This window comes from Diprion similis, chromosome 6, assembly GCF_021155765.1.
Source record: "Diprion similis isolate iyDipSimi1 chromosome 6, iyDipSimi1.1, whole genome shotgun sequence".
NCBI classification, from domain to species: Eukaryota; Metazoa; Arthropoda; class Insecta; order Hymenoptera; family Diprionidae; genus Diprion; species Diprion similis.
This window is the reverse complement of record NC_060110.1, coordinates 15,968,867-15,990,386: the sequence shown is the minus strand read 5'-3', so window position 1 is coordinate 15,990,386 and position 21,520 is coordinate 15,968,867. Positions and strand designations below refer to the sequence as shown.

At 41.6% G+C, this 21,520-nt stretch overlaps 1 protein-coding gene across 2 annotated transcripts in view; it reads right to left on the bottom strand.

Annotated features, from left to right (window-relative positions):
* LOC124406776 overlaps window positions 1-21,520 on the bottom strand; it is a 73,255-nt gene that overhangs the window by 15,203 nt on the left and 36,532 nt on the right. The window contains exon 1 of one of the 2 annotated variants that reach the window (XM_046882363.1): window positions 15,479-15,574. The exons of the other annotated variant lie outside the window; for it this stretch is intronic. The gene's annotated coding sequence lies outside the window, so the exon portion shown is untranslated. Of the gene's footprint in view, window positions 1-15,478; window positions 15,575-21,520 lie in introns of those variants that run through there. 2 annotated transcript variants of the gene reach the window in all.

Sequence of the window (21,520 nt, the reverse complement as noted above, 5' to 3'; positions counted from 1 at the left end):
AACGATACGGGGAGTGAAGTTGAGAAGTTCCTAAGCGCGCAGTTAGCACACCATGGTACAGGGTATCCATTGTGTTCGATGGATGCAAGAATCTTGCATATTGCCATCTAATGAACACCGATGTAGACTCTTCGGGACGATGCACGTCCTGCAGTAATGAGGTATTGATGTACCAACCACGTACCATCCATACCCGATTCTCAACTCTCTGTAGCAACTTCTATACCTACGGACACGCAGACACTCGGGTAGTAGGCCTTCTTGCGATTGTTTTCCTTTTTCTCTTCCTCCTCATCGTCTTCTTCGTCTTCGTCGTCTTCCCCTTAACAAGCTCGTACGCCAGTCTACCAAGCCTTTGCGAGACTTTCTCATGTGGATATAAATTTACGTGTATATCTTAACGTTGAACGTAGCGAATCTTTTGGCTTTGACGAGCTGGTCCATGCCTGATATGGACAGCTGGTGTTACGGGATTGCGCGTGTTAAAAGTGCGTTCGGAACATACCGTTGGTAGACGTCAACTCGTTTTACATCGGACAAGACAAACTCCGTTCCAATTACTTTCCGCGTCCTAATTTTCAGACCATTATGACTCCGTGGAAAAAGTTCGGAAATTTTCGCAAACCGACTACTAATTATTGACAGCCAATTGAAAGTCGTTAAGTCAACAAATCGAGAAACATCTCTGACTATCTAACTTCTCAATGACCTGGACCAGTTAGCCAATATCTCATTGTCAATGTGCAAATAGAGGTTCACAACTTTCTTAAATCATTCGTCCACCTTATTACATTCGCGCTTCAGTGACGTCGTTTCTGCGAGCTGCGCCTGCCTGATTCCTAATTTGTTCTTAATTCGTTCGTTAGCTCGTTTTGAAGACTAACAGACAACCGTAATTCGCCGTCTCTGGGCCCTCGGGCGCAAACATCTTAAGCTGGAGAGCGAAGCAGAGTGATTCAACATTCCGCACTTTCCATCTTGGTCGTTGTTATGCTTAGTTTGAGAACGACCGCGAACACAGGACCAAGCTAAAACGTTGATAAGAGAAATGAAGCAGTAATGCAGACGTTATAGTTATTGCTGCATGCTTACCCTCGCGACCAAATTAACAAGTCATAAATGACACGGGACACTTGCTGCGGGCTGATATTCCACTGAAATATGCGAGGAAAATTCTGCACCTATTTGTCACCGAGGTCATTCAACAGTCTCTGTCCCCGATTATACGGAGTAACGTCACCTGAATCTTTCTATTCCAGTCTATTGAATTACTCAGCGCTCGCTCCGAGTTTATTTATTTTAAAATCCAATATACGTACAGTCGGAAGGAGTCGACCTTCTCTCTCCTGCGCGTTTCTCCTGCTCACTTCCTTCCAAGCGGGTGAACTTACACAGGTAATATAGAGGATCAAATGACTGAAAGGTATATAGAAAAAGGGTTGAAAAGAAGATAGATAGATGAAAAGGTGGGGGAATTCAAACAAAGGGAAATTACGTAGATTTTCAAACTTACAAAACCCCGGCGACAAGTCAACTCGCTTGTTACTTTACAAACCTTATTACCAGCACTTACCAACAATCTCGCCGAATATAATCGCCAGAGTTTTACGCCCAGACGGATTGATGAGACGTTAAAATCCGATGATTTATTCGCCAATTAATTAGCAGAATCCTGAAACACCTTCAGCTGCTTCCTCGTCTGACGTCACTTTTAATCCTCAATTACACACAGCTTGGGTACAAGATTTTCATAATTTCGTTAATTTATGAACGAGTATCCCGGCGCCTCCGTAATTCGCCTTCACTTCCGGGTTATTGTTCGACCCATTACATATATCCTTGCTCATATCCGGTTCCTATTACGTTCTAAAAGCGATTTGCGCATAGTCCAGTGCAGCGTTTGTTGTAGAGGCGTGTTACCATCGCCTACCGAAGAAAACTCTCTCGAGCTTCCCGAGTTTTCAATCCTACACCGTGAAAGGCTTGAATAAATAAAAATCATCCCCGTAGCTGAGAGGTTTAAATAAAGAATATCTGCTCGGCATATGACACCGTGAAGGAACCTTCATCTGCCTGAATATCTCCTGGGTATAAAACGCATCATCTACCTACATCATATATTATACACCAGAATACACGATGCGCACACGCGTGCGAATACATGACAGTCAAAGCGCTAGTTCGGAAGTCAATTCGGTCGGTAGAAGGTTTGCTTTTATGATATATATCCGCACTGCGTATGACAGGAGACAGCTGGATCTCTGGCTCGTATCGTTTTTCATTTTGTCGCGTGTATTATTATTCTTTTTTGTCCTTTCTTTTTCTTTTTCACCAGTTATTGTGTCAAGGATATTTTCAAATTTGGTAGGTATACCAATTCAGTACCGCAATTTGAAAATTAACGTGTCGTTAATATAAACTGTATAATAATTTCCGCTTGACAAACTTCATCCATTATTCGAAAAATATAAGATACCTCAAAAAGTTTCCCCTTCTACGAACAATTTACAGTTTTACTTAAAAAATCTCACCTTCGCAAAGTCCATCGATATAATTCTATTCTATAAAAATTTCCACGATGAGAAAAAACATACGTGAGTAAAATATGTCCGTAATGTTCACCATGCTGCGATAAATCGATAATGGGCCAATTCTTACGCATGTAATGCGTAATCTTTCGTCTATCTAGATCCGGAATCTCCCCGTACATGTATATATATATATATATATATATATATACATAAATATACAATGTATAATACTCATGGAATTTTAAGGATCTGACGATGCCTTTTCACGCGGGTAAAATAGAAATCCAGAGAAGAATTCCTGCCGTGTGAAAAACGGTCTTCCGCAGAACGCGTTGGGTACTTACGTACAACGTCCGATGGCCGACACCCTTACGCGGAATTAGATCAGATGAAGCGAGAGCGAAGAACTGGTTGTTTTCGTGCACACCGGATGCGGTCAGCATCGGGCAGCGCACGCGTCCGTTTAAGCTTGTGTGGGTGTAGAAAGTTGCCATTGTGCGGGATCTGGTTTTATATAAATAGCCGTTGGTACGGAGCGCACGGGACTCGCTGTGAATAATGAAGTAACGATCACGTACTTACGTGTGTAAGTCACTTCTGCATACGGATAGATACGCATGCATTCGCGCACTGCGCCTCTACGTATGCATTTATCCAAGGTGCACGCGGATATATCGCAGGCTAAGTTGTTTGCGTAACGCCGAGTCTCAGTTCCCTCATTCCTAAGTTCACGGAGCTATAACCGTTTTACAGGAGGTAAAATCGGTCAAACCTTTTTTCATTATTGCAGTAGGTTCGAAATGTTTGACCCACTGTAGGATTTAAATAATACAATTAATCAAAGAGTATTAAATATGGCGGATTACGTGGAACCGAAAATCAATTAATTTCTGTCGACGAGAGACCGGGATAAAAATGATCATAAATTCGATATAAAACGAGGTATAAAAAGAAGTCTTTATCTCTACCGAAACGCTAATTTTTTATAGGAACTGTAATCACATCCACAATGTCTTATCCTCGACCTTATTCATATATCAGAGTCATATTTTCAGATAGTATTATTTTCCCTTTCGCTGATGATAAAAACAAGTCGCCAAGTTTTCCAGTCTATAAAGATTCCCTGACGTTTCCAGATTTCTTTGAATTTCCAGCTTTCACATCCACGCGTTTGGTCAAATTATTTTTAACCGTTTCGAAGAAGCTTCTCTCCCCGTACAACCACGAGACTCTTTCCACATCTCAGACGTCGTAGTCTGAAAGGAATAAAAAAGGGAGGAGAAAAAAAAATCATAATAACAATAAATTTGATTTACAGTCACAGAGTTTCGTTGCCTGGCGAAAGTCTGCAGATTTGTACGTAGAATTCGCAGTTCGCGAATTTGATAGAGAGAGGATGCGGGGGAGTGAGTTTTCATCCGGCTGGACCAGTTCAGAGGATGATGACGCGACGATGCGGAGGCTGCGTGAGAAATATGGACTCTGGAGTGACGGAGAAATTATCCAACTCCCGGACTCGGGGTGACGTCGGATTAATGGAAGTCACGCGTACCAACGGCGGTGAGTTATCACCGGTTGCAGTCATTCACACGCGGTTGGCCCTTTCGTTATATTCCAACGCTCGTAACGCGAATGAATATCGCGGGTATTATGGCCTGTATATAAGACGCGATATGAGCCATTTTGACTTTCTTCTTTACTCGCAATCTCTTCTCGGTCATCTCTCCCGAAAACCTTTCAAATTTACTTTCAAACTTTTGCCAGTCTGACTCGCACTTTTATTTCTATACCTGACACATTGCATTTGTCGAATGTATTTCATCGTGCAAACTTCTTCGTCCGGGCGATTCTCATTCCATTTTTCATCCATTTGCACTCATCTCCAGAGATTTCACTCGAAATTCATTTTCTAGTCTTTTGCCATATTCATTATCTCAGTACTTAGATATAATGACACTGCATCACTTTTTTCGTCACCCTTCACCTTACGTTCAACTGATTCATCCCAAAAATCCTCATCCTCTTCCTTTGTCACACCGCAAGATAAACATCTCAAATACCGCACCGAATATCGGAATGAAATAAGATGTAAGACCACTTCCATGGATCACAATGGCGCCTGATCTGATCTAATTTTCCGCCATACAACACATTGACACACATGCGATTCGAACGATGAGAAACACGACGACAGGCACGAGGTATTCTCCTTGGGTGATCAGAATCCATACCTACACTCAGCCGACCTTCGCGAAGCGAGCAGGAATATTGCGAAAAAAATCACTCGGCCGGGTCCCCCGAGACAGTTGTAAATCGCAAATGACCCGTAAAACGAACTAGGTACCCGATAAATAACCTAACGCGATAAAACAGCGACGCGTTATAGCTCGTCTAATTTTCGAATCTATATACAAGCAGACTAAAAAGGCTTTCGTTTCCTGCGCCGCTGTTATTACACACACACACACACACACACACACGTGATTTTGCACAAGCTATCGTATGAGTGCGAGGCGTTATTGCCAAGGATAAAAGGGGGTTTACGGCCACCGCGTACAGAGCTGAATATCCCGAGTTAGGCAGGACGAAGTGTGTCTGCCCTCGTTATCACCCTTCACCCATAAGGAAAGGAAGACCGCAAACTCAATCCGCCATTGCAACACGTGATCGAGGAACATGCGACCGACGCAATAATCCGGGTCACACCTTCGCCCCCGCCTCCAGCTTCCTGGATGCTGCAGTGCTTGAGAATGATGTCGCTATCTAACAAGGAAGAAGCGCTTTTCGTGTACTCCGATGCGTGACGGTAATAATCTGTCCAGTTAACGCGGCCTTCGATTCAGCCCTAAAGCTAGCCGATTTGTATTTCGCATTGTTATCTCGCTTTTGTGAAATATCACCTTGATAGGCCCTCCACTACGTTCAGACTATATGTGTAGATATAGGTATACGAGTAGGTATATGTAATATAGCGTAAGCTTCGACTGCGGTAAACTTCAATGATCGGGAGTATTACCCAGGCTCTGCAAAACTCGCTCAACTTGATTTGAAGTTATGCACCAACGGTCGTTTCTTCATGTTTCTTCTTTACTCCAACATCCGGTGAGAATGGAATTTTTAATTTAGTAATCCCGGTTATTTCTAAGCATTTCGTGACCGAAGTTCAATTGCTCAGGTGAGTGTCTACTTTGCAACAAGAATCCAATATCTCATGATGGAAATATAAGCATGCTAATTATTTTTCGCGTAATCCTTAGCGTTAGTTTGCAAAATTTCCAAGTCTTTAATAATTCTTGTTTTTATTGCCGCTCTGTATACAGACATTTACGAAGCACTAAACAGACTAATGCGTAGTTGAACAACTTACGCGTGTGTATAAGTAACTTTTGGTTTCTATAACCAGCTCCGAGACAGTTTCCCTCTCATTTAATGTCTCTAGTTATACTTTAGTCATGTTTCCTCTGCAGCGTCACCTCGTTGACGACCACATTAACCTGAAGGGTAGTATTACAAAACGGGTTACATACGTTGACCTCTCTTGGACAAGACGTGAAAGATTCTCTAGTTTTACTTTCTAAGAGTAAAACAAACGTTCGAGACTTTTGGTTATTTTTTCAACACAACTTTACACGATCCTCATTATTTTCAATCCAGGCATGTGACGATTGAAATTGAGCTCAGAGAATCTTTCGTGAAATTCGTAGCATCAGTTAATAACAATCTATAGGTATAGCATTACAACTGGATTATTCTCATTGAATATAAAGATTTTCACCAATTTTGCATTCGAGTATACGTATCATCGTGGAGGCAAAACGTTGCCCGGAAGTTGGATATAATCGACAAGGGTAAAAATATATATACATATATGACAATTCAGAATTATTCATAAAACGAAAATATCAATCTCCTCGTGAATTGAACCATGCCGCAAAATTTAAATTCTCAGCTTTATATTCGATAAAACTAGTGCAAAATTTATAATTGCGACAATATCCGTCCGACGTAAAGCTATGCGGTATAAAGTAAAATTGCATAAAGTTCCCGGTTGCACGACGGCAGAATGTCGAGGTTGAGTAATTCTTTTAGCAAAAGCCGCATCGCCGATGTATAATGAAGTTTGCGGTTGAAACGCGTCGTTGTTTCGTACGCATGAAGTGGTTCTCGGGCACTTATAGGTATAAAATTTGTACCACACCGTTGCAGTCCGCGTGGCGCACGCGAATATATATCTTTATATAACGCGAGCATGTTTTGCGCGTTTTTCCACACGTGTTTTCCGTACACAAAATACCCATTTCCATGACGGTTCAATGAGTCTGCAAATGCGCATGCGCGGAGTAGTGGAAAGACCACTTTTAATTCCTAGAAGTTAAAAGCGTTCTTTTCTGCACTGCGCGCATGCGCTATCGCGAGCAAATTTGACATTACGCGATCCTAACCTGGATTTCGTGCTTCGCGAAAAAATGGGTAGAATGAAATTTTATTGCCCGCTTTTCGAAAACGATGGTATATGTATACATATTTATTATAATCATATTTACTTTTTCCTGTTCCCTACTACCTTACTTTTTTCTATTGAAAAAATCCAATCTAATTGTAACATAACTTTCAAAAAACCGTCACCTTAGTGCCACTTATAGGCACAAAAAACACGGAAATCAATTCATGCGTAACAATAAATATTGTATGCACCAAGGGTTAAGGGGACTTTTCGACCTCGTGTGGTTGCATTACTCGCCTTCAGCTCGTGTTGAAAACTCCACACTCAGTCAAAAAAATCCCACTTTACGCCCTTGGTACATAATATACTATTTTTACCGCCTCAGAGTTCCCCGAGCGTATTGTCCGCTGCACCTCGTCATTGTCGGCAGTTTTGCTTCCCAGACGTCGTTGATCCCTTCGACGAATAACACCGCGGTTTAACGTCATCGCGTTTAACGCATCAGCATCAAAATCGGCGACGCGACAACGTCAGCGAACAATGCCTACTAAATTGTGTCACGCCGATCTCTCTCGCCGCGCGTGAGAATCTTTAAAAGCGGACGACCTGGAGCACTTGGCAAGATCGGCGACAAGCGTAATCGCAAACAATGTGCCCGATGGATGAACCGGCTCTCCCCGACGTCTCTCTCGGTCTTGCGTTATCCAGAACCTCGGCACCAACAGGACGACCTGCATCCCTGTGTTTTTCGTGTGCAGCTGCATCGTATAAGATATGCAATGCCAAGGTGCATAGTATAAGGCACAAGAAGGCACGTTAGACACCCCGGAGTAGCCGAGGAACAGCGACTAGGCATACAAAGGCGTTATCGACCGCAGTCGCTGGATATACGCCAACGAGTAACAAGAGATACAATGTGCCTTTTTACAGACCTCCTCCCCCCCATGCCGCTTCCCCCATAGAGTATCGAAGACCTTCAGAGGTGCGACGGTTGCTTACGGAGGTTCGCGCGACGCCATCGACGGGTTGCGAGGTGCGATCCGAGAGCTGGAACCATGTACCCATGTACCCATGTACCATGCAGGGCTTGTTTGTGCAGCAGCCAAGTAAAGACAAACACGTGCCTGCAGCAATGCTTTCCTGTGCTTACTATGCCCATGCCCATGCCCATGACCATGCCCATGCCCATGCAGCATGCCTGTAGCCGTCGTATTGTAAGTCTTATCCTATGGTCACGCGGGCATACATCATTGATTCACATCGCCAGCGGATCCTTCCTATTGATAATGAGACTCGGACGGTTACATCAGATTCAACACTTGCGGTTCTCGTTCTCTCTCTCTCTCTCCTTCTCTATATCTCTCGTCGTTTTTTTTTTTTTTTTTTTTTTTTTGCCTGTGTGATTAAGGGCTGCACTCTTTGGGTTACAAAGTATCTTGAAATGAAATTTACCTTGTGTACTTCGGCTTTATCTGTACGCTGCAAGTTGTTGCACGGAATTTGTGATCTGAGTATCGCGTTGTAGATTGTAAGAATTGGGCGACCGTAAAAGAAGCACAGAGTTTTTCATCATCTGTACAATAATCTAGAATAAATGTTTTCCTTGACAGTTATTTTCACCTCAAATACCAAAATTCTATATAAACCGTGAAATGTCCCTGTATTATTATACCCTCGAAATGGCTGCACGTTATAGATATCACAAGCTGGACTAATTCATGCAAAACGAAGAATATATATATACATACATACTCAACATAGGTATAAGAAAAGAAGAGAGCCAGAAAACTCTCGACCTTAGCGATCAAAGCGTCCGGGCTTTTGAGCTGCGGAGATGCCGAGTTGGCCACTTCTCTTCTCTTCTCTTCTCTTCTCTCCTCTTCTCTCCTCTTCTCTTCTCCCGCAGTGACAAACGCGGACAATCGACTCGCAATTAGGCATGTTCAGGCGGGCGGAACGAAGCGGATTGAAACGAGAGAGGAACGAGCGATTCGTCGTATCGTCAATCGTCCAGAATTGAGGGGGATTCGAGGAGCCCTTTTGTGCCAAGAGTGCGCCTCCGAAGATGTGTTAGTGGGTTAAGGTCAGTGGTCCACGGGATGATCGGTCCGTACAGGAGCGACGTGAGTGTGTATGAATGAAAACGCAGGACGTGGGCAGGCATGAAATATTAATATCAAGTTGTTATTTACGGCAGGTGATCGAGGTTCGTATCATGTACAGGACCTACACCCACACATATGTAAGCGCCGTGAAATAACAGCTCAACCACACAAGTAGGTACCCGAGTCCAAGAACCGACGCGGCAGCAGCTGCCTGACTTCCTCCATTTTGTGAATTTAAAATCCTACCGCATTTGCACGATATAACTGTGATGAAGATGAACAAATGGCGGTGATCCAGATGTGCTTTATAAATATTTAAAGCTACTGTCAATGTTCTCCTGTTTCTTATCCCCACGGTTGCATACATCTCCATTATTCACTGTATAGAAGTACAGTTACAGCCGCTATAGGCATTGATTCGACGCAATAATAATACAACAAATCGATAACCGCGAAGCGAATGTAGCTCTAACAAAAGATTTTGAGCAAAATTGTATTTGCGGTTTTTGTTTCATGCGTATTTTATATAGACGTACCTATCACGTAATACGTAATATGTACTACGTCCATCCCCTCTCCTCATACCTGTAACAGCTATTTCTATAATTGGAATCGTCGATACACGCGTACATCGGTAATAAAATAAAGTAAAATAAAATAAAATACTATAGATACACATCGATGACGTAGACAGCTTTGGAAATTAAAACTAAAAATTTCCAATCAAACACGTAATACGTGCTACAAGATATAACGCAAGGATACGCTAACAGGAACATATATGTGTACCTATAGAAAAAAAAGTCAACGCGGCATTCGCCGCCCGAGTAGTAAGACTCCTGCACATTTGAAATTGATATTGGCCGACTCGCCTTATACAAGACGTAAAAGATCCGTGAGGTAAGAACCAAAGTTATTTTTTATTCATTTATTTCCATCATATTTATTTATTTTATTTATTCCTTTCCTCCTCTCCACCTTTATTTAATCCCAGTTTCTTTATTTGTTAAACACCTGAGCCAAGTACGAAGTAATCGTGTCTCAGTGATCAGAGACTCTCAAGCAATGGACTCGTGGAACTTCACGTACAAGGAAAAGTATCGCGAGACAAAGGAGCCATTAAAATTCAACGCGACGAGAAAGCACAAAAAAATGAGGGCATCGTCAGTAAAGAAAGGACAGAAAATTAAAACAAGTCTCAATACCAATAACGCAGAGACGAATGACAAAGTTATACCTTCAACTCGTTGACTGAACGAGAGTCCACCACTCTTCGGTACCGGTAGCTAAATGCAGGAACCTCTTCCTCAAAAGGGACATTCCCACGGCGGTACGTCGACCCTTCGAAGGTCCAACAAGTATCAAAAGCTCGGACCAAAAAACGGCACTAAGACCTGTTTCACATCGTCCGCGCGACCACCTTCGTCGTTTAACTTTGGCTCTGGATTGAGGCGCCTTCGAAATTTCGCTACTTGTAAGTCCCCCCGTCGACATTCAATTTTGCTCGTGAAGCGCCAAAAAAGGAGATAAATAATCGAAAAGAAAGTTGATATACGCTGAAAAATAATTCCCACAAAAAGTTAGGAATTGAGCCAGATATTTGCAAACCAACACGTTTGCCACATCTACACTGGAGTTCGCATGCGTAAGTGTGTGTGCGCGCGAGAAAGTAATTATTCGTGAGAATTGATAGGTAATTGATAAAGTTAACGAACGTTCACTTCGCCTCTCAATTCGCGGGACGAAACCGGCAGTTTATGTTAAAGGTAATTAGCACAGGGTCCAGCGGTGTCCGAAGCCCGCAAGTGAGCAAAATTATTCCTACCTTCGTATACAACGTATCTCTGCGATACGTGCATTGTATGTATGTACCTGTACATATGAGACATACGCGTGCACGTGCGTGTTATTGTACAGTATAATATAACGACGACGATAATGGAGGATAATAGTTTGCGGGTACGTTCAGGATCGTCAAAGTTTCAGCATCGTACAGGGATGAAGATAATCATATACGCGCATGCATGCTGCAGCAGAGGTGAATGAAGAATATACCGTTTCAAGTTGAATGCCGAGCCGGGCTGAAGGGCCGCCAACTCTCGACGGGCGGAAGACCGTGGGACGAGGTTCCGGTAACACAAGTTTCAAATAGACCTGCTGCACCTCGATGTCTGGAGAAGTCTCGTCTCTGAACGTTTGCACGAGCCACGCGTTTTTTTCTTTTTTTGTTTGTTTGTTTCTTTCCTTACAGTCGTCGTAACGATTCCTTCTTGCGGAAAGATACCGACTAACTAACAGTAAGTGGCGACTAATTCTACGGTAAATAGACGTATCCACTGCCGGTACGTAAAGATATTATGTTCATGTTACACGCACCTTCGGTGCAGCCGAGGTCCTCATCTCGATCCTTCCACCGCACACCGTATCAACGCCATTTCTTACATACAACGAACGCGGCTATAAGGAGCTTGCTGAATGTCGCATAAAAGATAAGCCCTACGGTAACGTGTAGAGTACATAAATTCGTTTCTCGTTGGCATATCTCTGTAACTGTAGTAGCTATACATACATACGGTGTAAGGAAGCAGACTTTCCTTGAATCTGGTATGTCTATGTATCTAACTTCCGACTTCTTGCTTGCAGCCTGTGTCAACACTGACTGCACATTTCCTGCAGAATGCTGGAGTACAGAGGAGATCGAGAGATTGCAAAGCGAAACATAGATCGAGAGTTGACATTCAGAGGGGATAGACGTAATTGCCTAAGTCTATTGTGAATATGTATTTGAGGTGCCCTTTCGGTCCAGCATTACGTATATGGATGGAGGGAAAGTTTCTCTCTGAGTAGGTATTACTAGGTATATTATATTGCCGATGTACACACTTTCAAGTTATTCGTGTAACCATTATCATGATTTGGATAAAACGGCGTGTTTATTGGGGAGATGGTCACAGTTTACAAGAATTGCCGCAAAAAAAAATTGTACACTATCTTTTTAAAACGTATCTAATCGCGTAAGTTAGACATTCAGCGATCATGCACGGACGAATAATAATAAAGTGTGAAAATTTTTCGGACATTAGTTTTCGTCACTGATGTGTTGCCCGATAATTCGAATTCAAACGTTAATAATTTCTATAAAAATAAGCGCTACAAAACGATTAAAGTATCGCAATTATTTTCCAACTGTGAAAGTTGTCTTGAACACCACGAGATTCAAGTAAACTGTATCGAAGTGGATTAGGTGTAGCAATATAAAATACATCCATGAAATAAAGCGAATTCGCTATCTACAGTCGATACAGATCTAAAAAGTACATCAGCCATATCCGTGTTTATGTTTCGGAATGTGCAAAAGTGCATAAAAATGCGAAGCACGTGCGACCCGGAACCTCGATTTAAAAGTATAATAAATGGTGGTGGTGCAGGAAGAGAATTTTAGTGAGTAATGAATTCCGTAGTGCTCCTGTGAAAGGTGTATTATACCGCTCTCAAAGTGAATCTGAAGAGATATTCAGAAGCATGCGACGAGCGACCCCGAAAAAGACCCCTTAATCAATATTAAGTAAGCAAACTTAGATTCTCCGTATAACCCGTTCAGACTCTGTATAAAATGGAACAGCTAACCAACCCCCGGCGGTTTGCTACGGTCTGCAAGAAGCCCTACTTGATTCGATTGCACGTAGGGAAGAGGGCGGTGCGGGGGGGGGGGGGGGGAGGCTGTCCCTAAAGCGGATAAGGAGAAAATGTAAAGTCCCACTACGACTGGGCGCCAAATGTGCTGTTAAGGCAGCCTTATACCTTTTTCACGAAGACTTTGAAGAACGCGCAGCTCCAGAAATCACCGTATTCAGTGCATACAGCGGCTAATCCGAAAGGGTAAAATGTGAAAAAAGCCGATGGACATTAAGGCGTTGATTATATGAAGTACCTGCCAGGCGGCCTGACGTCGATATTAATTGTAGATTTATACGTATAACTATATGTATACTCTGATCACTGATTATAAGCCGTACTATAAGTCCCCTGTCTCAAGCGATGATCGCGTGTTCTTTAAACTCGTTTCAATTACCGCTACAACGAGTACGTGACAATCTTGACCAGTAATCGTACAATTATCTCGATTAGTTCTCATCAGATAGTGATTTTCGCGCTATAGACGTCAGCACTCGACGACTCGAGTGTGCTGGCGGCGTTCGCTATGTCGTTCAACATCATCACCTCCAACCACTAATGCAGCTATTGAAAATAGAGTGAAATTAAATGGTTTTTAGACTGGCCATGAGCGAACCAGCCAGCGCAGCACTTGAACTACCTGTTCTCACACTACAGGTTTCAAGTTTATAGAGAAAAAAAAGAATAATATCCAAATCGCATTTTGAACTACAAATTCAGATTCGTTATTAATGCTTTTAAAGACCTCGGATACCATATTACACGAGAATATGACGATTCTTTTTATTACAAATCACCGTAATAAATTCACTGTTATAAATTTTGGAAGTCTAACCTTGGATTCGTTATCTGTGACCCAAAATACCTCCGCCTACCAATTTTTTTTTATCAAAATTGGAATACTTTTAGATTTTTTCCCACCATATTGGATTGCCATTTTGGATATCGCAATCTGACTTCAAATTCATGATTAGGAAGCCAAAAAACCTCACGGTAGCAATTTTTATTCAAATCCATTCCTCCATTCTCACGATATATATATATATATATGCGGAATGATCAGAAGTGATTTTCTGGACTTTGAAATGTCGAGATCCAGTAAAACCAACTCAACTTTTCACTTTCGGGGCGATTACAATAACTTCCTGTTTCCTCTAAAACCAGAGAAACGGGAAATCAAAAAAGGGTAGCCCGAATTCATAAGGTGGCATATTTTTTTAAACAATAAAACCTGCGTGACTATGCAAACTTTTTCAACATCGTCATAATCGCATTCACTGTTCGAACGGTATATGGTAATCGGTTTGCGCACATGCATGTCGACGATCCGACGGAAACTCCGTCTCCGCCAAGTTGTTTGTGAACCTTTGTTATCCCAGACATATTAGTTTCACTGTCGTATAATACCGTGTATGTATATAACGACCACCACCACCACCACACTCAACCCAACTGGTTCTCTCATCTCATTTCACCAGTTATATGGCATAGTCTCTAGCCCTTAATATGATGTGTTTTAATGCCAGTATAAAATGTGAGTGAAGTCCTTGTATAGATATAGATATTAAAAATAGACCCTAATAGCCAAGTATGCCGATAGAAACCGATTCAATCGTTTCCTGCTGAATTCGACTCGTCTATAGAGTACTGGATATCTGTTTCCGGCGTTCGGAAACATGGGAAATTTCATCAATGAATTACTTCCGGCTATTTGCTTTCAGTCGTAACGATTACGCCCTGTTTCATGGAACAATATAACTAGTGGCTATAATGACATAGCGAAAGGAAGGATAAGAACTTTCCACGATCCGATGTAATTGAAATGGCTTCGTAGACGACACTGGAACACCGGCGTTAGATCTCGTTCTATATGAAAACGAGACTAGAAATACCCAGTGAATGAAGTTACTATAAAGAAAATTTGAACCGCATACTTAGTATTCGGTAAACCATACACTACCCACCACGTCTATAATCCACAGAGGATATATAACGCGATAGCTAGACTAAAAACACCTTAACGGCAAAATTTATGCAGTTATAGCGTTCGAGTAAGGCGACGTATAAGAGATATTGCAAACTCGTTTGTTGGAGGCAGAATACACAAAGGACCAAAGGAGCAAACATCCATGTCGAGGATACTCACTCCGGCAGTAAGAAGAAAGAAGAAGACTTGATCTTATACTTGCAAATGGGACGAATACAGAAGAGCATATTTCACATATTTTGAGGATAAATGTATACACTACACAATTCTGATCTGCGCCAATGATGCATCAATTAACACTTTTGCAATTGCCACTGAATTTATCGATGCAGAAGCGGTTAAATCCAAATTGAGACAACGATCTGGATACAATATCATACATAATGATAGGTACAGCTGTCTGACGTCAGTCAGAGTCAGTCTTGCACTTTGCGAAGAATAGAAAGAGAGAGAGAGAGAGAGAGAGAGAGAGAGAGAGAGAGAGAGAACAGACATGTAGCACAAGATGTCGGTAAAGAATGAGAAAAACGTTGCGACACATTTCGTGGTCTAGATTCGATAGTTCAAAAGTGCAGGAGGTAACATGGCGTGGTGTTTTCTTGGAGTGGGGGAAGGAGGGGGGAGGGGGGTGTCTATCAGTCTATAGTCGGTATATATAGGTATATAGGTGGCTCTATTGGCTGAAACAGATCCATGGATATAGAGTATATATATTATAGTTTAGATTGGTACATACCAGCTTTCACTTTTCTGCTATAGTGTGGGAGGCAGCGTTCGAAGTAGTTTTTGTTTCCAACTAAGATAAGGTTGTCGTAGTCTTTTGTTACTTTCGTTTAGCGCAGGTTGCAACCCTCTAGTAGAGCGTCAGTCCGTGCAGATTTGCCACTATACAGCACATAGCCGCAAAAACAAGGAACGTTTTGCAATTTCATAAATCGCGCAGCAGCGGCAGCTATAACGGCTTAATACTAACCAGTACTATCGTCGTATCTCGTCTGTACATTTATATTATCCACACATACGGAGAACATAGGGAGACTTTCGTGTTCAAGTAACGAGGACTGACGTGCACGATGCCTAGGAAATCAAAGAACGAATGATACGAGAGTAGCTGAGAAACGATAAAAGTAAATTAATTTGTCACTGCAGTCATGTGGTCTGTATATGTAAGGTCGCATATTCGAAAATTGCACACAAGCGCGAATCACTTGAGAAGAGATCGTTAGTCCATTTCCGTTCTTACGTAAGAACATGACCGTTCATACTGACCCCGCCTACGGATTGGTAACAAGATCTCGTTGCGGTTATATTATAGCGATGTCTCAAAGTCCGCGAGTCAAGCCTTTTCCTTTGTATAATTATTCCCAATAAATCACGTCACAATGGACGCTAACCCTGCGCGAGTCAGAGCCGGAGCTGTTATTACTCGATCCCAAGGAGCGCACACCCACGAGTGCCCACGACACACCGAACCCCGTCTTCGTTAGTTCGTTCAACCACCCAGCCTCACCGAGACCGGCTCCATTCTGAGTTCTTACGTGTACTTATGAGAGCCAATAATTCAGCCCTGACCTTACCCAAGTTGATTTGAGACAAGCGAATCAAGGTTTGCAGGTGAGACTGCGGCTGAATACCGATTTTACACGCGTTGTATTTAGAATTGGTAACGTGTCCACTTGCCGAAATGATGAAAATTCCCGGTGTAAAATTTCATGTTCGAATAGTTGATACTCCCCCACATTATGTTTTAATGAAAACAAACGGAGTCCAATTCCGATGTTACAGAGCGTGAAAGGTGATGTGAGTGAAAGTGACTATGAGACCATCGGTGCACGTGTATATATATATATATATAGTATATCTATAAATGATAAGCGGCACGCATCATGGGAATGAGAAACAAATGTATCTACGCGCGGTTTCCGCTAGGTATACATATAATACGTATATCGGATAAGACAATCTCTGAAATCAGTTAGCGAGTAGCAGCGGCAGGTCGCATGGAGCGTAGAAACGTAGCTATCTCTCTGCTAACATCTCTTCTTCTCGAGCATCGTGCTCACCTCTTATTGTTAGTCCGACCGATGCAGCAGCAGCATCCCTCGCCAGCAGCGTTAGAAGTCGTCGTGGTTCCCTGACGCCGCCACTGCAGGTCGTATATTTCTTCTCTCTTTCTCCCCACCGACGCCACGCAACAGTGGACCGTGTGTAAAGTGTAAGATAAACTGGCAGCAACAAGGCCTGACGCCAGATCCTGTGTGCACAGAGGACGCGTATAAAACTCGTGGGTGTGACTACCACAAAAATACGTCCCCTTGGCCTCCAGCTTCGCGATTCATTCTCTCGCCTAGCCTTGCCGCTCTCCTCCTCCTCCTCCTCCTCCACCTACACCTCGTTCTCGGCCTCGGTTCAAAGGGACTCTATCTCTTCTATCTATGATTACTACCAATTATAGTGGACAATGTGTATTGTCGTGGTGGGCAATGTACTGTGTACTGCATGTCTGTCTTTGTACCGACTGTTATTCTTGTGTTGAGAAGGATACTTCAGAGAATTTTCCGAACGGTCAATCAAGCAACCTTTCTCTCTCTTTCTCTCTTTTTATAACATCATCACGTCAACGGATAAATTGAACATTTGCCTCCAAGAGTTCATTGACATACTTGGGGAGAACTTTGCGACATGTGTTATAAACCCTACTCGAAACTTTAGAAATTTTTTGACAGTGCACCGGTACAGAAGAATCGGAGAAGAAATCAAAGACTGAGTAAAGATTTTCGTAATTGTACTCAGAAACTGCCTACACCTACAATACTATCCGAAACGAGGAGAAACTTCGAGACTGTATTTCTAATTCTGTATTTCATATGAATCTAAGTGACGGTTGATCGACTACCAACAATGGACACTATAATCACCTGGCTTTCACTCATCATCTGACTTTAGAGCGTTTATAATTGTCCCATTTTGTTTCAAGGCAACAACACAGGACTATCCGTACCTTTTTCACATCTAGGCGAAAAATAAAGAAAGAGAAGGAGAATTGGAGATGAAATTCGTCGCATGAAAAGATAATTTAATAGACCATATCACGACAATTTCATCCTCGACGAATCGCGGTTTTAAATTACGTGTAGAAAATGAATGAATTACTCGGCTTTCGAGCTGTACACGAACTCACAAATCCACACACACACACACACACACTGTACAAAGCTTACTTACTTTATAGCGAGATATACAGCGCTAAGAGAGCGACTTTCACCTGGCAAACAGTGCAGGAACCTAGGCGATAGGAGGTACCCTTAACACTTTAGATTTCAAGAAGGTGATAATCGATAGCTTAACTTACACCTCAAAAGTGTCGACACAATTTAGCATAAATTCGATATTGTGTAGATACCTATAACGCAATGATAAAATTAATCATGATTCCTGTACAACCGAAATATCTTATCTTCGTTTTCCCTTTTCATTCTCGCCTTTTGTTATACTTTCCTAAATAACCTATGGGAGTCATATATAATATGTATGAGCCTATGTAAGAAAACCTTTCCAACAATAAAACCCTACCAAAAGCACGTGACTCGTCCTTTTCGAGGTAAATAATCGCGGTTTCTTGCATACGTTATACAGCTCGGACACTGCATATTACATATACATGCGATACATGAGAGAGGATTATACTTTTTCCATGGGTTTCGAAATCCATCTCCGCCGTCGTCGTACAGGTATCGTCTTTCTAGGTGATTTCTCTAATTTTAAACGTTGAATGCGGTGCGTGCGGTCGTACAGTAGCCAGGAAACTAGCTCAGGCGCTGCTGCAGCTGCTGCTCCACCCATGTACACTGTGTTCGTATTATTTCTAACCTCTAAAGTCGTATGGAGATACGCAAATAATATACACAAAGACAGTAGCCGGTTTATCGATCGTCTCTTTTATTCCTCTGCGTTGTATCTATACAAATCCATACATAACCTTAGCAAAAATAAATTACGAACTATAATTTCCGCCGACACTTCTTAGCTTTTCGCAATTTTTAAAGACGATGAAAAAGGAAACATATATATATATATAGCCGAGTACCTAACTGGTGTACGATATACGTATATGTATATAAATATCGAACGATATTAATAATATCCGGTTAAAAAATTACAAGCTAACGATCCATTGTTGTTTGATAAAAGAATCACTCGACCTATACCCAAAGCAGGATACAAATTGTCTGTTGAGAATAAATCACAAGTATATAAAAATAAATGCGGAAAGGTGAGGTCCTGTACTGAATTCACTGTCCTGCAGGCTGTCTACGAGTGGCGCAAAGGTCAGGCTTTAAGACACAACCTTCACTTTTACTAAGAGCCTGGTCAATAATAAAACCCGCTCTGCAACAGTTCGATATAAGAGCGTTGCTGCCAAGCCAAGGTGTTTCATCGCTTTAACTAGCGGCTAAAAATCGCCTGCCTATACCTAGTTGCACCCGTCGCGATAGTCTCTCAAATGTTGTAAGAAACGCGTCAGCTGCTGGGCGAAACTGACGCAAGCAGTAGGGTAGCGTTAATTTAACGATCGCATTAACTGCATGACGGGTACAATTATTATTCCAGACGCATCGTGTAGGAGATTAAATATAATAATAATAACAATAATATACCGTATTTCGAGTAAAAACGACACTTGCGAATTTGATTGAAATAACCATGGCGAAGCTGCGGAGAGTATATTAGCCTCGTGTGTAAAAATATGACAAGGGGAACTCGCTGAGCACGCACGCACGTTTCAAAGGAGATACACAAGAAGATACATTCTTTAGCGGGAACACGCTGATAAAATAAGATAATTTTACCTTCCAAGGTGTCGTTGTACACACACGTATGTAAGAAGAAGAAGAAGAAGAAGAAGAAGAAGAAGAACCCGAGTCCGTCCGTTCGAGGGTAATTACAAACGACTCTATGCGTCTTAATTTATATTCGTATATGGACGTGAATTCCAAAGTGCAAATAACGCGTGGGTACGTATGTAAATAGGTTTGAAACTGCAGCTGGCAGCCGGCAAGCTAGTTACCAAGCCCCTGGAGACTCGACTCGCGTGTTTGAATTATGTCAGGCATAACGTTCACCTGCGGATGAAACTTGAAAAGTGGTTACAGGCTAATTATTATCATTATTACGTTCACAATCGTACAGCGATGAATTGATCTGCATGTGCGGCTTGTGGTCAAATGCTACTAAGCGTGTCACGTTAAATTAGCGTTAAATATATAGGTTTTAGGATTTTTCATCCAAAACGTTTTGAAGATAACGGTTTTTTTGGTAAAAATTAAAAGAGTTGCCGTTTCCGTAGTTTCGAATGGTAGAAGAATTGCAAATAAAATGCACATTTATGGCAATCACCCGTTCATTTTAATTTCCTGTCCCGAAGCTATCGAAACTCTTATAATATGACATGTACAAAATTTCTCTGTGACATGTGAACATATATTTAATAATTTAGTAAAATTTCTTTCAAAATCGAAAAAATATCCAATAGATCCTCAAAAAAAAAAAAACTGTCAAGTAGACAAAAATGATACTTTGCCCAGATACAAATGCACTACATGCAAGTGCACTAAATTTTGTTAAAAGATATTGTAGAGTGCCTGGAAGGTAAATGTATAATATAATATAATATACGTTGAACCGAATTGCTGGTAAAGTTGTAACTTTAGTAAGAAGGTTATATATCTATATGATACACTGCATTAGCAATCAGTCAGTGAAAAAAATGAACGTTTGATAGCCTGACTTTATGAGATAAATTAAGAATATACTTATACTGCGGTTTTGCACAGCCGTCTCATCGTCAGTTTTTATGCTGCATCGTTAAACTTAACTTACAGTAAAATCCCGCCATCTTCGACGTTCACCTTACCTGGAACAAAAAACAAACGCGTTATTAAAACTTTCTTTCTCGGTGGTGGATGGATGTGCATATGATATAAACGGACCATATGACGGTGAATCCTTTATGGAATAAGATATTAATTTAAGATCCCGACGTGTGCATAATATCGAGTTATTCAATCGCGGCGACTAATGTCCAGCTAATCATAGAATGAGCGATCGAAAAAAGTTATCACCGAGAATAAGTTTGCTTTGATCAACATTCAAGTATTTATTTTCTAACCAAACAAACAACAGCCAATAATTAGAATCAATTCAAGAAAATCCGGAAATATATACGTCAGTTTTCTTCAACCCGTCGACGGTTTTTTACTACAAAGCCACAGACTCGTTAAACTGTGCGTATACGAAAGAATTTGTCGCTTTTAAAATTGTTCCAAACTCCTATTTGACTACTCTCGACCCATTGATTATCCAAGAACCGATTACCATGTTTGCCGAAGAGATGTTCGAAAACGTTAAAAATCTCCCCTCAAATTTCCAAAACTCGGAGTCGATATACAAAGAAAAAATACGAACGAATTCAAAAAAAGACATTACATCGAAGACCGTGACAGCGTTTCTTGAACTTAAAGATGCTCGAGGCGATTCTACTCGATGTTTACCACCGAGGATCAGCGGAGCTCGAAGTCAATGAAATGTAATAATCAACTGGGATAATTACTGGTACACACAAAGAAGTAGGTACTTCGCTTCGGAGATTTATAAAATCCAGATTTCGCGGTTCGAAAGATTAAGAGCCCGCAGTGAATTATTTCTTACGTAAAAAAGTGGGTACCCTAGTTTATACCTTGTAGTAAAAATACTGTAATCAAGTTGCTTTTGCGGAACG